Raw genomic sequence first — 14954 nt, forward strand, 5'->3', positions numbered from 1 at the left:
ACCAAAATGTTCATTGCAGCTCTATTTACAATAGCCAGGAGATGGAAACAACCTCAGTGTCCATCGTCGGATGAATGGATAAAGAAGATGTGGCACAGATACACAGTGGAATATTACTCAGCCATAAAAAGAAACGAAATTGAGCTATTTGTAATGAGGTGGACGGACCTAGAGTCCGTCATACAGAGTGAAGGAAGTCAGAAAGAGAAAGACAAATACCGTATGCTAACACACACACACATATATATATATATATATATGGAATTTAAGAAAAAAATGTCATGAAGAACCTAGGGGTAAGACAGGAATAAAGACACAGACCTACTAGAGAATGGACTTGAGGATATGGGGAGGGCGAAGGGTAAGCCATGACAAAGTGAGAGAGTGGCATGGACATATACACACTACCAAACGTAAAATAGATAGCTAGTGGGAAGCAGCCACATAGCACAGAGAGATCAGCTCGGTGCTTTGTGACCACCTAGAGGGGTGGGATAGGGAGGGTGGGAGGGAGGGAGACGCAAGAGGGAAGAGTTATGGGAACTTATGTATAACTGATTCACTTTGGTATAAAGCAGAAACTAACACACCATTGTAAAGCCATTATACTCCAATAAAGATGTTAAAAAAAAGAACACATGTTTTTTGTTTTGTTTTGTTTTTTGTTTCTGTGTTTTTTTACCGTTTAGTTTAAATTTTAGTTCCTGCCCCCAAACATCCATTAAGCCCCCAGAAGAAGGAAAAGGGGATGTGACTAGCAATAGAGAGAAACTTTCTTCCCAACAATGGCCATGGCAAGCTTAGGCACTTTTGGTGAAATCTCTCTGGGAAGTACTGGCAGAGGAATGAAAGGCAAACTGACACAGAAGTATTGCCTGGTGTGCATTTCCAGGCTCTGCCTTCTTTCTCATGTCTTAGCGGCAGGTGGAGGAAGAGGAGAAAAGGTTAAACTTTTGTATCGACCGGCAGAATAAGCTTATAACATCCTCTCACTATCTCTGCATAGGTTCTAGTCTCTGCAGCACTACATAAGCTTTGCCCAAAGTAATGAACAGTTGAAAGTCAAATGTAATACTTCACCAAACAACTTAAAAATGCTTGCACACTGGAAAGGATTCAGTTGCAGAGAACACAAATGGACCCAGAGCAACTTTTGCCAAAAGAGAATATTGTGCTAAATGTACAGCCATAGCTCTTTTCCATATGAAGAAACAGTCAGAAAGATAAAAGAACTGGGTCAAAATCACACAAGCAAGTAGGACAGAATCTGGTCTGCCTGTCGTAAGGGTTGTGTTTTTTAACCACCAGGCTAGCTTTTCCCAAACCTGATTCATGCATAGAATAACTATACACCTCTGTTTGCCTTGAATATTCCGTTTATACGTATGCCTGCTGCAGTTTTTAATATTGCCCACTTTGACTCCCCAAAGCAACCGAGAACACACAATAATTTGGTCACTCTATCCATGGAGCACTGTGGTGGGACTGCCCAGGAAGCTTAAAAGTGCAGCCTCCAGAGCCCTACTCCAGATCTAGATAAGTTTTCTTAGGGTTGGCTCAAGAATCCAGGTACAAGTCTTTTTCAGTGCTTTTGTGAGTCTCTCGCTCTCGTAAATTAATAAAACCATTTATTCCGCCTTCCCCAGATGCCCAGCCAGGTCCTGTTAAGGTAGGAGTCCCCCCGCCACATCACAGGGATGCTCCCAGTCAAGTGATCTCTGGAGCCGTGGAGAATCTGAATGGTCTCATGCTGGCCCACCTGCCATGACAAACCTCCTCCAGAGCATGCCCCTTCACAGCTTACATTCTACCACTCCCAGAGGCAGTCCACTCCAATGAGGCCTGACTTCGTCTGTCCTAACGTGTACCCGCTGATTCAAGCAGTTTAGGAAGAGAAGGTGCTGTGCTTCTCAACCACGGTGGCCCAACCTCTAAAATGGTAGTCGAAGCAGTCTCTACCTCCTGGGAACAACGCCTCTGCAACAGTCCCATTAAACGAATGTCCCATCTTTGCTTTTTCAGGGTCGGCAACAGGGAGTCCCCTCCTAAAGAAGGTTCTCTCTCATTGCCACACTATCAGAGGCTGCCCCAAATGTGCTTGCTTCCTGTGGGCCTGATCAGGCTAAGGGCAGAGTTGTCTCTTTCCTTCTCTGAGGTGGACCAAATCGTCTTAGTAACACCTCTTCACACTGTTGACCATGTTTCTCACGGGGGCTGCTGCTGAGTCTTTATCTCATTCTTTCATGGTGGAGAGAGAGAGGATTCTAATGACTTTTACTTCTAGGGGAGAGGGGCCTGTAGTAATTATGTTGTCATTTTGTATTATGTCCTTTTGTCATGAATTTGTTTTCAATTTCATGTTCAAATGGGCCCACCATTCCCACTCTGTGAGGTCATTCAGCACCCGCATTTTGCACCTTTAACATCTCTCTCAGTATCACTTGGAAATGTTTGAAATGGCAGGAGCTTGTCCTCACATTCCTATCAGCTGTAAACCTGGAGCCCCGACATGAACCTAACCATTGAGCAGAACACCTCTCCACTACCTGTGTACCACTGCGAAGGCCCCTTAACCTCTTGGTTTTTTTAAGTCCTCAGTTGTAAAAATTTCAGGGTGCTAGGAATTTATATTGGGGGCAGGACAAGGTCGAGAAGAGTGTGTCTTTGCTTTTATTCTTCCAAACTGGAATGTCTTCCCTCTCTTCCTCATGGGTCCAAATCTCACTTGTCCTTCAGGCCCACTGCAAAGGAGCCTTCCCTGATTCCCCAGTCCACACAAATCTCTGCCTCTTAGGGTAAGCGCCATACAACCTAGCTGTCTCTTACGTTAATCTTGCCTCTCAAGCCAATCACAGAATGTGGGTCTCTCTTGACCTCCTGTGGCCCCTGGGGCTGTGCCAGACCACCAGCACGCCCCACCTGGGGTGTCTACTAGACTAGGGCATTGGTGGGGAGGCCCAGCTGTGAGGGGCCAGGCAGAGTACCTCTGCCTCTACCCTGTTCTCCTCCAAAAAACTGCCCCTCCTCCTGAAGCCTGCCCCTCAAGTCACAGGTTCCATATATGACCTCACTGGGTAGTGATGCCCTCGCAGGCCTTCTCACAGATTCCATGGTAACAGATTCCATGGTAACTGACAACCGAGCAGATTCGTACCTGGTGGAGAACTGGTGGGAAGTTTCTCTGACGGTCAGAGCCCATGTCTGACGTCATAGGCTACAGATACTCAACCCTGTGCTCTGTTCCCTGGGTGGGTAGTGCAGCAGGTACACCCAGACCGGCCACCTCCACACGAGGTGTGGGATACAATCCACCTCACCTGGCTGGCACATGTTTCTGTGGGGCCTGCCAACCATGTACAACTGAGCACACTCCCACATGTAAGTAATACCAGTGACCTGGGACACCTTCAGGGACCCACAGGGCTCACTGCTGAGGACAAGTGAAAGGTCATCCCTGGACAAGTGTGCAGGACGGTTCTAAGCTTTATAATGTAGCCTTCCCCTTTGGGCTACAGGATGCTTCCGTTCAGACCCTTTCCTGAGTGGCCTCTTAGCAAAAGACAAGTGCATTTTTGTTGGCAGACGGTAAATGGAGCAGTTTGAGGAAGAGGGGCCACAATTAGAAGCACACCTTCAAACCCAGGCACCTCTGTGTTGTCATGCAGACATCTCTAGCGGTCCCCTCAGACACATCCCGTACTGAGTTGCTGAGTACTCGGGGACAGGGTGGTGCCATATTGATGGGAAGACCGGAAGAATGAAGGGGGGGGTGGTGAAGTGCTAATGAGACTGGAGGGCTGAGGAGATGGTGTCCCAGGAGGCTGCGTTGATGTGAGCCTAGACTTGGTACCCAGACCCCGGTTCTGAGTCTCCTGATCACTCGGCCTCAGTATTTAGCCTTGTTCTCATCTAGATAAAAGTACCAGAGGGCTAGAGTTCAGTGTGGTTGAAACAGGCAGTATAACTGGGGCCCAAGAGGGGTTGCCAAGGTGAGAGGGGTTCTTAACAGATTTGTATTAGATTATTTCTTTCCAAAACTTGAAAGACATTTCCATTAAAGCCTCAGAAGTGACAGACGGCAAGAAATGTTTTCTCTGTTGTGGAAGGCAGAGATGGAGAGCATCATGAGTGCAATTTCTTTCGGGTTCTACTGTTTTCCCTGGAAACGGTGAAGAGACTTCCTCATCTGCTGCAGCCGTAGGCTCTAGGGATTGCTTTTGCAGCCAGTGTCCCTTCTCTAGGGACTCATAGAGGTGATGGGCCAAGGCTGTGTTTTGGATGTCAAGTACATTAAAGGTCTTCAGCCAGAAACTGGGAGAGACATGAGAGGGGGAAACTGTGGCAGGAGACTGTGCACAGCACAAGTGACTGATCAGTTCTGATTTTCTTTGCAGCAGCAGTGGCTCCCGTTTCTCCTCCCACACCCGGGCACTACCATGTCCTCTACCGAGGGTGTGGAGAAACGCAGTTGGGCTGGCATGGGGAGACATACTGCCTGGTTGGTGGCTACCGGGCCTACGGGGATGTCCCTTTGGCCCCACCAGCAAAGGTGGAAGCAGTGAAGCCAGTCCCCAGACGTGCTCCCAAACGAAAGCACTCTTCAGAAAGTTCGGACGAAGAGCTGGGCTGCTCCAGACCCAAAAACCGGCGATTGGAGCATGGTGGACCTGCTCCCTGAAGCAAGAACAGGATGGAGAGTCAAGCAGCATGCACCCTGCCCCGAGGTTCACATGCTCCTTTACTGCCAGCCCTTTCTGTCCCCACTGGGGTCCCTTACTGCTCAATAAAATGTTTGTGTGTTACAGATTTCTAGGGTCGCCAGTGCTCAGACTTAGGTCACTACCCCTGTGCTAGGCACTCCTGCCACCTGGGAAAGGTTCCAAAGGTGGAACAGCTCCAGGGGGTGCCAGGGATCAGAGCAAAAACTTGAGAGGCTGGGGATGAAGGAGTTTGGGCACAGTCCCTAAAGCATCTCTGTGGTTGAGCTTCTGTGAGAAGGCACATCCCCAGAGACAGAGAGAGAGAGAGAAAGAGAGAGAGAGAGAGAGAGAGAGAGAGAGAGAGAGTGTGTGTGTTGAGGAGAAGGGGTCTCTAGAGGAGGCAGCTAGGGGGAGGGCCTGAGGCTGGAAATGGGGAATGGCGTGTGGCCTCTGAGTAAGCACAGGCACTTAAGCCCTTGAGCTTTCTGGGAAAGCTAGAGCCACAAGGGCCACGAGATAAGGCAAGTGTAGCAGCAGAACCCAGGTGCCAGGTCTTTCCTCAGAACCTATACTTCTCCACGAGGCCGGGCCTTCCACGCTGAGGTAGGAGGGATCCTGGCCAGAAGGTCAGCCAGCAGCTCTGGGAGGAAGGTTGCTGCGGTGGGGGCTCTGCTGCCATGGAAATCACTTCATTTCCTTCCAGTCAAATAGCCTGCTGACTGGGTTCCTGCTCTGTTGAGTAAAAGGGTCGCTGACTCTCCCCAGAAGGTCGTTCAGTTCACATCCCCAAAGTCCCTCTATTCAGGCCCTGGGGAGGTGTAGCGGCTCCTGAGGGCGCTCTTTCCTGAGGCTGGCTGACAGAAGTGGGGGAGGTTCCTGATAGTTCCCAGGTGCTGGTTGAAGTCCCCAGAGAATGGTCATGCAGGTTGGGGAGTCAAGTAGGTGGAGAGAGAAGGTCGGGGGCAGAGGGCCCCTTCCTGAATCCACAGCTCACATGGTTACCCCCCCATTTCCAGAAACTCTCTCTTTCCCCACACAAGCCCTCATGGCCCAGTCCCGGGAAACCGGGAGCCCAGAGCACCTGTGGCCACAGAGACACTGGCACGCAGCCCTCAGGGTGGGCGGGGCCGGCTGCAGGCAGATGGGGACAAGGTGTGCTCCCGGGAGGCCTCGGGCTGAAGGTGGCCCTCTGAGAGAAGCACCCCAGCTTGGACAGGAAGGTTACAGGCCGGGGAGAGCAACCTAGGGCGCCCCCTCAGAGCAGTGAGAGTGGGAAGAGAGGCAGGGGTGGAGGGAACCCGCGATGGGAGGTGAGTGGGCTCTCCGCAGAGGCCAGCTTAGCCAGCAGGAGCTGCCTGTGAGCAGGGGGCGGGAGGGCACTGCCGCCCTGTGGCTGCTGGGCTTCCCGGATCGCGGCTCTCTGCGCAGGGGTTGCAGGGTCCTGTGACTCTGTATCCCCTCCCTCAAACCGCCCCCCGCGCGAGGCCGCGCCGCTGGGTGCCCTGTGTCGACAGGCAGAACCCCACTGCCCGCCCCCTCAGACCCGCCTCTGCCCGCCTCGATGGTCCCCGCGCACTCAGCCAGCGGCCTCTGCTGTGTCTGCTGCTCCTGCTGGGTCTGCTGCTGCGGCCGGTTACCGGTGAAGACCACGCCGGGCACCTCCAGCACCCCAAGTCCGCGGGAGCGCACGCGGGCCCTGATGCGGGACTTCCCGCTTGTGGACGGGTGGCTGCAGTGTGTGCAGGCTGCTGGGGGCCGCTGGGTGCCTAGCCTGGCCCCGGGGAGGGCAGGAGGTCCGGAGCATGCAGAGCTAGTGGGGAGGCTCCCTCACACCACCCCTGGATGTCCTCTCCATCATCTATGGATGCCCTTCCCCTTCTCTGTCATCCCCTCCCTGGTGGGAACCCCTCAGCCCAGGCCTCAGCTGCTCCTAGTATAGTCTGTGTGACAGTGGGAGGTGGGGGACCCACAGGCTGGCCCAGGCCAGGCAATGTGTCCTGCCTGATCCCAAGACCTAAGGAGCCCACCTATTTGCCTTGACCTCCCTCCAGCCACAACGACATGCCCCTGGTCCTGAGGCAGTTTTACCACCACGGGCTACAGGATGTTAATCTGTGCAATTTCAGCCATGGCCAGACCAGCTTGGACAGGCTGAAAAAATGATCTCGTGGGTGCCCATGTACCAAAGGGACACACAAGGTGCCACCATGGCTGCTGGGGAATGTGGGGCAGTTTGGGGGCCTCAGAGACCACAGGTTAGTCACATTGGAACTAAGTTACCATAGTGACCTAGAAAGTGCCATGCCATGGATGCTGGGGGAACAGGGGTCACAGTGAGCCAACCTGACGGGCATCCAAGTACCACAGAAAAAGCAACGCATTACATGTGACTTCTGGGCACAGTGAGTGTTGTGCCAGCTGAGGAGGCTATGAGAAGCCCAAGGAGCTCCAAAGCCCAAACTAAGCCCTTGCCTTCCCTCACTTCTGGTGAGCCTACGTCCCATGCCGGACCCACGAACGCGATGCTGTGCGCCTCACCCTGGAGCAAGTTCACCTCATCTGCCTCATGTGTGCCTCCTATTCTGAGCTGGAGCTTGTGACCTCAGTTAAAGGTAGACGGGGGACTTCCCTGGTAGTCCAGAGGTGAAGACTCCACGCTTCCACTGCAGGGGCCTCGGGTTTGATCCCCGGTGGGGGAACTAAGAGCCCTCATGCTGCGCGGCACGGCCAAAAAAACAAAAAAAAATGGTAAAGAGACTGGTGGTGGTAGGTGTTAGGGACTTCAGTTAGCTACCCCTGCCTCTGAAAATGATCATCTGACCTACCTGCCCCCAGCTCTCAACAACACCCGGAAGTTGGCTAGCCTCATTGGTGTGGAGGGCGGCCACTCACTGGACAGGAGCCTCTCCATCTTGCGTACCTTCTATGCGCTGGGTGTGCACTACGTGACACTCACCCACACCTGCAACACGCCCTGGTGAGCACAGTGCAGGTGGTAAGGGCCCAGTGAGGCAGGGATCTGCCCAAGATCACGCTGGGCCCAAAGCAAGTTTACCCCTGGGATCCAGCCCTGAACCTGGGGTCGGGAGGGGAATGGAGGTTTGCAGAACAAGACTGAATCCCCAGAAGGGCCCTCCTACTGCCAGGCACAGTCCAGTCTGGGTCCCTCCTCTTGCACCAGGGAGCTGCAGGTGTAGACGGTTCGACAGAACCTCTTTCTACGCTCTTGTAGCCAAGTCATGGCCACCAGTTAGACTGCCTCCTGGCCATCCTGCAGGGCACAGAGCTCAGCAAAGGGTATCCACCCCTTCTACAGCAATGTCAGTCGGCTCACCGGCTTTGGCGAGGTAAGGACCCGGCTTCCATACCCTGCCCCACATGGATGTACAGCCCCGCCTGTTCCCTACAGATAAATACACACAAGATAAATGCAGCCCTCATGCCCTCTCCCCATCCTGTCCCGGCAGAAGGTGGTGGCAGAAATGAACCGCCTGGGCATGATGGTGGACTTGGCCCATGTCTCGGATGCTGTGACACGGCGAGCCCTACAAGTGTCACAGGCACCGGTCATCTTCTCCCACTCAGCTGCCCGGGGTATGTGCAAGAACACTCGCAATGTTCCTGATGATATCCTGCAGCTTCTGGTGAGAGACTGCCCTGGCCCTCAAACCTAAAGCAAGAGATTCAAACCAGGAGCCCTTGAACCTGAGCCTCTTCTCCCTCCATTTCCTCAAACGCCAGGTTAAATATCTTCTGCCCCCAAAACCCACGGTCCACAGCCCCTGAACTCTTCAGCCCTAGGTGGGGGTCTAGGTGGTAAGATACTCCTCCAAACCCGGAAACCCAGGGCCAACACACCACCCAGACCAGGGCTGCGGCTCCTCCATTCACACAAACCCAGAGAGGAGACGACTCTGACCTCAAAGCCAGGGCTGAACACCTTCCTCACAGGGGCCGAGAGAGTGAACAGGCAGCTGGCTGTGCTGGGGGCCAAGCTGACTGTCCACGGGTCCACCCCTGCAGAAGAAGAACGGTGGCAACGTGATGGTGCCCTTGTCTGAGCGGGTGCTGCAGTGCAACCCGTTAGCCAACGTGTCTACTGTGGCAGGCGAGCCTCAGCCTGGGCTCTCTGAAGACTCGGATTTGGAGCTGAAGCTGGGTCCAAATTTAGGGAGGACTTCAGAAGAGCCCCAGTGGTTTGACCCACCTATTGGCAATAGGTACAGCACCCAAAAACCCAAGAATGGACAGTACAGAGCACCTTGGTGCCATGTGGAACTGGAGCCACAGAATCAAAACTGCGATACTGATGGGTATCAGGGAGGCTGTCAGACACTGCTTTATGTCAAACACATAAAGAAAATATCCACTATCAGAACCGTTGGTTGACTGACATTTTTTCACATCTTTCTGACAAAATTCGTGAAGTTGTGAGTACCTCAAGCGTCATTACACTTCTGTTCAAGATGGAATCTCTGGCTCACAATCATTGTTTAGCTTCTGTATATTGCAGTGTACATGAAGGTCTGTATTAGTCTGGTTGGGCTGTTATAGTGAAATACTATAGACTGAATGACTTAAACAGCAGAAATTTATTTTCTCACAGTTCTGGAGGGTGGAAGTCCAAGATTAAGGTATTGAATACCATGAGAATTGGTTCCTGGTGAGAACAATCTTCCTGGCTTGCTGATGGCTGTCTTCTTGCAGTGTCCTCACACGGCCTTTCCTCTACGAGCAGAGGGAGAGAGATCTCTGGAATCTATTCCCCTTCTTATAAAGGCATCATCAGTCCCTGTCAGATTATTTCCTCACCCTTATGACTTCAGTTAACTTCAGTTACCTCCCTAAAGGACCTATCTCCTATCTTCTACAGTCAAATTAGGAGGGGCTTCAACATATAATTTTTCGGGGGACACAATTCAGTCCATAACAACAACTTAAGATAGCTTTCTCTGATTTTCAGTCTTTCACTAATACCTCCCTCTTTGTCTACGAATTATTCAAGTTTCCTTAAATTTTTTTTTGATTTTCTTACATTATCCCTTCCCTTTAAAGGCTCTCTTCACTTCTTAATTGGCATTTCTTGCAAATGAAGGCAACTTTCCTCACAATACATTGATTACTCTCCCCACTGTAACACAGCATCTTCTCCCATGACTTTCCTGAAATGGTTCCACTTTTGTTCATAAAAGTTTAGCCATCCAATCAGATGCTTTATTTTCAGTTCCCATAGCATTTTGCCTTTGGGAAACAACTGACTCCATTAAATGGCGCTTCTTTGAAAACTACCTTCCTTTATGTTTTATAGCCATCTTATGATTTCTGTTGGCATACCACCTAGCTTCTTTCTCATCATTCTTTTTATTTTTATTTTTCAGTTGTTTCTCTCCTCACTCCTTAGCGTTAGATACTACAGACAGTTGGCCTTCTTCTCATCTCTTATATACTCTCTCTCTTACTCCAGCAGCTTTGTTTACCATTTAATATATTATCTGCCAGGCGCCTTCCATCTGTTACCAACATCTCTCCCTCTGTCTTTGTCATTTCAGCCTTCGCTATGCTCTCTGAGCTCTCACAGGCAGATCTATTGAACACAGGAATCTCAGTGGAAAATACGAGTACGTTATTTCTCTACTGAGTAAAGCCCTTACAGATCACATGGTCCTGATCCATCTTGCAGCCACGTCATCTGGACTATCTGACCTCCCATGTCACAATAGCAGAGGACCAGACAAGAGGGACACTGGCTCCTAATGACCTCAGCTCAGAAGTGATACACTTGATTCTGCTTCTTTGCCACTGGCCACAACGAATCAAAGGAAAACAGTTGAACTACAAAGGAGGATGAAAAATGTAGATAAGCACATAGGATATTTGATGAGTGCTATCTCGAGGTGACATCACCTCCCATCAAACTTTTATTTCACAGAGAAAACACAGACTATAAAGCAAAAACACCCCAAACTAACTTTTTCTCTTTACGTCCATGAATAGCTTTTCGACATAGTTTATCAATACCTATTCTCACTTTCTCAGTATCTTCCATTCATTTTCCCACCTCACTGGGATTGTTAAGGTTTTCCTCTTTAGCGATTTTATTTTGGCCCCCTCCCATTAAAAAGCTGCCCTCCTCCCATTAAAAATTACTCTTGCTTGATGCCAAGTAATTCTCTAGTTACCTTTTCTCTCTTCCTAATTTCACAGTGCAGTTTATCAAAAATTGTATTTATTCTCACTGTCTGTATTTTCTTATCTTTATGTACCTCGTGACTCACACAATTTTGCTCTTTTCTTCTTACTTATCTGCACTGGAATTGCATTCACCAACATTTAATTTGTGATTAAATTGAGTGAATGCTGTTTGGTCATTATGTCACCTTTCAGCAATATTTGATTTTGTTGATCAAACTTGTCATCTCAGAAAAATCTTTCACCTTAACAACAGTAGCATCTTAACCTGCTACTTCTTCCTCCTGCCTCTGGACATCCTTATCTCTTTCACTGGGCACTCTCACTTTGCCCTCTGCCAAGAGATGTGTATTTCTCAGAAGCTCTCTTCTGCCCTTGATAGATGGTCTCATCTACTCTTGTGATTCCAGCCACCATATATATCACAGATCTTGACCTAAAACGTACATCTCTCTCTCCTGAGTCTCTTACAAACTTAACTAATTGCCAACTGAACAACTCTGCCCAAATATAACATGGGCACTTAAAATTAATTATGTGATGTTACTGAACGATTAATTTTACCTTCAATACTTACTTCCACTATTCATCTCTCTACATCATTTAGACCACCACTATTTGTACACTTGTCCAAGTTGGATACTGGGGGAACACTGAAGACTCTGGACTCTGACAACCCTCAGAATGGGAGAAAATAGTTGCAAACGAAGCAACTGACAAGGGATTCATCTCCAAAAAATATAAACATAAATAAATTTGTAAACTAGATAAGCAACTCATGCAGATCAATATCAAAAAAAAACAAATACCGTATAATATCACTTATATGTGGAACCTAGAAATATGGTACAGATGAACTTATTCGCAAAGCAGAAATAGAGACCCAGATGTAGAGAAGAAACACATGGATACCAAGGCGGGGGGAAGGGGGGGATCAATTTGGAGATTTGGTTTGACATATATACACCAGTATGTATAAAATAGATAACTAATGATAAACTATGGTACAGCACAGGGAACGCTACTCAATGCTCTCTGGTGACCTAAATGGTTAGAAATATTAAAAAGAGGAAATATATGTATAGGTATAACTGATTCACTTTGCTGTATAGCAGAAACTACCACAACATTGTAAAGCAACTATACTCTAATAAAAATTAATTTAAAGGAATAATAAAACTCTGGACGCTGTATAATCATCCCTCACCTTCACAATTAATTCAGTAACCAAGTACTCTCTAACCTAAATTCCTACTCTCTCTCAATATTGTCTACTTTTATTCAAGCCTCTTGCCACTACTTGGTTCTGAGCTACATTTTCTCTTATTTATGGAACATAAACAGTCTCTTAACTTTTAACAGAATAAATCTTTTAACAGAATAAATATTCATTGAGTACCTACAACACTGGTAAATAAGGACATTGTTCACATGCAGTTTACAATGTAGTAGGGGCAATGAACTATAAAATAGAACTTTACCTCTCATAGGTAACTGGACAGCCAAGTTTTATAAGAACACGTAGAAAGGGAATTTAATCTCTAATGGAAGTCATGAAAAGCCAGAGATTCAATGTTTATTTTGAAACTTGTATGATGAGAGTGCATTAACCAAGGATTGAATGAGTAAAGTATGATACAAATTGATGACATTACCTGGAGAAAGTTCATCAGTAAGAGAAGTCTAACCCTGAAGTCTACTGAGTATTGCTGAAAATTTATGGAAGAAGGAGATGCTAAGTAAGGATAGAGAAAGCAGATGAGGGTGGACTAGTAGGCAAGAGCACAGTGCTTGAAGCCTTTTCCCCAAAATTAAAGAGAAGCTATCAAAGAGCTCTAAGCCGTTGAGTGAAATTTAGGTTGCAATGCAGAGAATAAACAAGACAGAAATAATACTGGAGTCAGGGAAAAAGTGAACTGGGATGTTACATCCGAGTAAGAAATGTAAAAGATATGACAATGGACATAGAGAAGAATGGACATATGTGTGTGTGTGTGTGTGTGTGTGTGTGTATACATATATACACACATATATGTGTGTATATATATGTGTGTGTATATATATATGTATGTGTATATATATATATATATATATATATATATATATATATATACACACACATATATATATATATATAGTATAATTATGACGATTCTTAGGGATTGTTCCAGAGTTTAAGGGTGGGGAGAAGAGTAAAGAATGACTCTCAGTTTCTTGCTTGGTTAATTGGGTTAAAACAGTTTGCAATAAAAAAGATTTAGCTTAAGTCATTTAATCATTTTAAGTGCATTCTGAATCCTATACAAATAAGTTTGAGAAATTTAAGAAAATTGTGTTTCCTTAAGTTTTGCATATCTTTTGTTATTCCATGTAAATTCCCTTCTTTTTCATATGATTAAAGAAAAGTTATGAAAAAAATAAGAGAGAAATGAGAGAAAATAAGATCTTATGAAGAATTATGAATGATCTTTATCTGTTTTTGTGCTTACTGTAATTTCTTACTGTTTATCTCTCTATATACATATTCTGAGATATCTTCTCAGACCTGCTGAATCAATCTGTGAGGAGTAAGTTTAACTAATCACTCAGATGAACCTAAAATTGGTTCATCTACAGGAATAACCAACATAAGAGAGTAGTCATGGTAGTCTCAAAATTAGAGAAGACTTCCCAATTATTCCCATTATGTCCAAGAGAGAATATGAGCAGGTACTTCAAGTATCCGAACTTCGTACGATTTGATTCTGCAAAAGCATTTTAAATAGGAAAAATACATAGAAGAAAGGTTAAGACAAAACTTCCCCAGGATAAAATGGATCCCATATTTTCACCAGATGCCTTTACTTAGGAAAAAGAAATGTTGAAGAATTGTAACAGTATCCAACCTGGAAAACAAAATACAGAAATTTTCACCACTAAGCCTGAGCTCTGTACAACTCTGATTTAGTGCTTTTTCAAGCCTTACACAGCAGTCTCTATTTTTAAAATATTTATAAGTAACCCATTTTGTAGGAAAACACCTAACTTTCATCATAAGAATTATGACACTTTATACTTTTATTCCAGCCTAACTTTTATACTCTATTTTCTACCATTTGGCAACTTATACCCTACGCTCTAGTCAAAAAAATCTCAGTTACAATCACTTAAACATATTGTGTTGGTTCTCAAGTCCAGGATGTTCCTTCTGCCTGGTATGCCCCTGACCTTCTCTCCACGTGGAACATTCCTACTGACATTCAAAACCTAATTCCAAACCCCCTCATTGTTGGCATTCTCTTTAATATCCCCTATTAGCAGGGTTAGTGACTCTAAGTTCTGTTTTACAAAGTTACATTTTTATGATCTATTTATTTAATAGCCTCTCCCTATTTGATTGTAATGAGTTGTTTATGCATCTCTCACACTCTCTTTTGAGTTCCTCTGGCCTTTATTTTTTCTTTTATCTCTTACCCATAAGCACAGTGCTTGCCCCATAGTACGTGCTCAACGTGTTGGCTGAGTGAAAAAAGACACCTTTTAGCTCTCTAATCATTTGTGAAATGTCATTTAAAATGACATCAGATTACCCTTTGTTTCCTAACTTAATTTCTAGTACTATAGAATGTACACTCAGAACACCGTCAGTGGCCTACAGAAACAGTGTTCTCACTGGACTTCATGCACATAGTCAACCCCCTTATAACTTTCTCTGGCATACAACTGCCAGACATGTTATTAAAAGAAAATGATGTACCAACCCCTCACCTATTGGAAAACTTCCAGAAGCTCTCCATTCCTTATTGTATCTTTTCTACTTGATTTTTCAAATACCTCTGTCTTACTTCATCTATTCAGAACTGGCTTTTCTACCTTTGCTTTCATTTTCAATTTCATTCATATCATTATCTGCACTTACCCATAGAACCTAAGCATATTTTAGTTTCTTATGCAAGTTTCCTCAGTAGAGGTCAAAGGGGCAAGGACTATTGTGATAAAATATTAAATAAATAGACGATAGGACTTTGTTCTATTGGTCTGGGAAAATTACTACCTGAAACAAAAGAATTCTGGAAACTGAAGGGG

This window comes from Mesoplodon bidens (assembly GCF_964165515.1).
Source record: "Mesoplodon bidens genome assembly, contig: HAP1_SCAFFOLD_407, whole genome shotgun sequence".
Taxonomy (NCBI): domain Eukaryota; kingdom Metazoa; phylum Chordata; class Mammalia; order Artiodactyla; family Ziphiidae; genus Mesoplodon; species Mesoplodon bidens.